Below are 2,338 nucleotides of genomic sequence, written 5' to 3'. Positions count from 1 at the left end.
AAAAAACAGCTTTGATTTCCACTTCTGGGCCTTTAGGAGAGACTGGATGCTTGAAAATGGGCCACTATAATTTTCTTGTGACCTCAGCTGCCCATCATAAATTGGGTGTTATCTGAATCACAAGCCTATAAAAGTTGGGCATGGACATCATCAAATGGAAGTGGTATATATGTAACACACACGCTTGAGGCAGGCCCTGAAGGCACAAAGAAGTTGAAAAGTTGAAAAGTGGACATAAAATTAAAAAAAAAAAAAAAAAAAAAAACAAAAAATAACAAAAAAAATAAATTTTTATTAATATTTTTAAAAAAAAAATTTTTTTCTTAACAAAAAAAAAAAATTGCCCCTGGACCCCACTCCTGCTACCAGATCCTCTCTCCTAAGCTTGCACCTATGTGCCTTATGAGGTTCCTATGATCAGTTGACAGAGGAAGAGAAGACATGGGCCTGTTTGCTCTGATGGTTCTGCACGATATGCAGGCACTACCCAAATGTGGACATCTACAGCACTGACAAGCACCTCTCTGGGACATTACTGAAGGAAGTGGTGAAGATAAATCCTTCAGGTGGGCACAAATTAGGGGCAGCACACTCCAGGTTAGTTCACATTTCTGGAAGGAGAATGGCTTAGATGTGCGGACTATACAAACAATTCATGGGCTGTTGCAATGGTTTGGCTGGATGGTCAAAGACTTGGAAGGAGCATGATTGGAAAACTGGTGGCAGGGAGGTCTGGGTACAAGGTATTGTGAATAGATATCTCTGAATCGGGCAAAAGGCATAAAGACATTTATGTCCCATGTGAATGTTCACCAAGGTGTAACTTCTGAGGGGAGGACTTTAATAATCAAATGGATGGATGACTGTTTGTGGATACTCGTCAGCCTTTTCCTCAGCCACCCACATGTCATCGCCAGTAGATGATGACACACAAAGTCGGCCATGGTGGGGCAGGGATGGAAGTGATGCATGGGGACTCACCAAATGGACTTCTATTCAGCAAGACCAACCTGGCTACCAATTGGTCATGACTAAGTGACCATTCTGCCAGCAAACTGAGACACCAACAAACACTTAGCCCCCAGTTATGATACCATTTACAAGATGGTCAAGCATGGGCAGAGGATGATTATGTTGGGACTCGCCTCCATTCTTGGAAGGGGCAACGTTTTTTCTTTGCTGAATAGACACTCCGGATACACATTTTTCACTTCCTGCATGCAATTATTCTCACCTCACCCAGTTTTATACTCTTTATTTGCAATAAATGATTAATTTCCCATCCACATCAAACTGTCTGTTGATTTTTGAGAGTGGAGACAGGTACAAAGGTAACCAGTGTATAGTGCTTGTCTGGTGAATCTTCATCTTTTTTACGTTTCCGGGGACAACCACACGTGGATATAGTATGGGAACATTACCTTAATCCTTTAGGCCCTGACAGCTCTTGTTCCCATCTCCTTCATGGCAAATTTCTGGGTCTCTCTGAGTGCCCAGTGGAACGCTTATTGAAACCTACTCCACGGGATGCACTTGTGAATGTTGATGGTGTGTTCTCTGGTCACTATCTCAATAATGGCAGAATGGACCTTATTCTTATCTCCATCCTTCTTTGCGGAGCTGTTCTGCTGGGGACCCAGGTTGGAAAGGATGTGTATACAATTTCTGACCAGACTACTATCCATGGACTTTCAGGTGCCTTATCACGAACACGGTATTCCACACACTGCATACTTCTGATCAAGAACTTTCCTTCAGAGCAAAGAAGCACAGCAATGGGCCCTATGCTCATGGAATCATTGGCATCACCATGTTTTCCACCTTCTTGAACGCAACTGAACTTGATAGAATGGTTAGAATGGCCTTTTATAAAAACGCTTATTTATTTTTGAGACAGAGAGAGACAGAGCATGAACGGGGGAGGGTCAGAGGAGAGAGGGAGACACAGAATCCAAAACAGGCTCCAGACCCTGAGCTGTCAGCACAGAGCCCGACGCGGGGCTCAAACTCACGGACTGCGAGATCATGACCTGAGCTGAAGTCAGACGCTTAACCCAACTGAGCCACCCAGGCGCCCCTAGAATGGCCTCTTTGCAGACTCAGTTACATTGCAACCGGCTAGACTGGCAATACCATTATTTCTTTCAAAAATTTTTTCATGTTTATTATACGTTACAGAAAGGAGAGACAGAAACACTCGGCGGGGGGGGGGGGGTAGAGACAGAGAGAGACACAGAATCCAAAGCAGGCTCCAGGCTCTGAGCTGTCAGCACAGAGCCCGACGCAGGGCTCAAAACTAACAAACCATGAGATCATGACCTGAGCTGAAGTAGATGCT

At 44.3% G+C, this 2,338-nt stretch overlaps 1 pseudogene; it reads right to left on the bottom strand.

The window, feature by feature from the left end:
* Positions 1-1,288: 1,288 nt before the first annotated feature.
* On the bottom strand, positions 1,289-1,685 carry LOC128311452 (60S ribosomal protein L31-like; annotated as a pseudogene).
* Between the last annotated feature and the right edge of the window lie 653 nt (positions 1,686-2,338).

The sequence above is a fragment of the Acinonyx jubatus genome, chromosome X, assembly GCF_027475565.1.
Source record: "Acinonyx jubatus isolate Ajub_Pintada_27869175 chromosome X, VMU_Ajub_asm_v1.0, whole genome shotgun sequence".
Lineage (NCBI taxonomy): Eukaryota > Metazoa > Chordata > Mammalia > Carnivora > Felidae > Acinonyx > Acinonyx jubatus.
The sequence above is the reverse complement of the archived record's forward strand: the minus strand, read 5'-3'. Positions and strand labels throughout refer to the sequence as shown.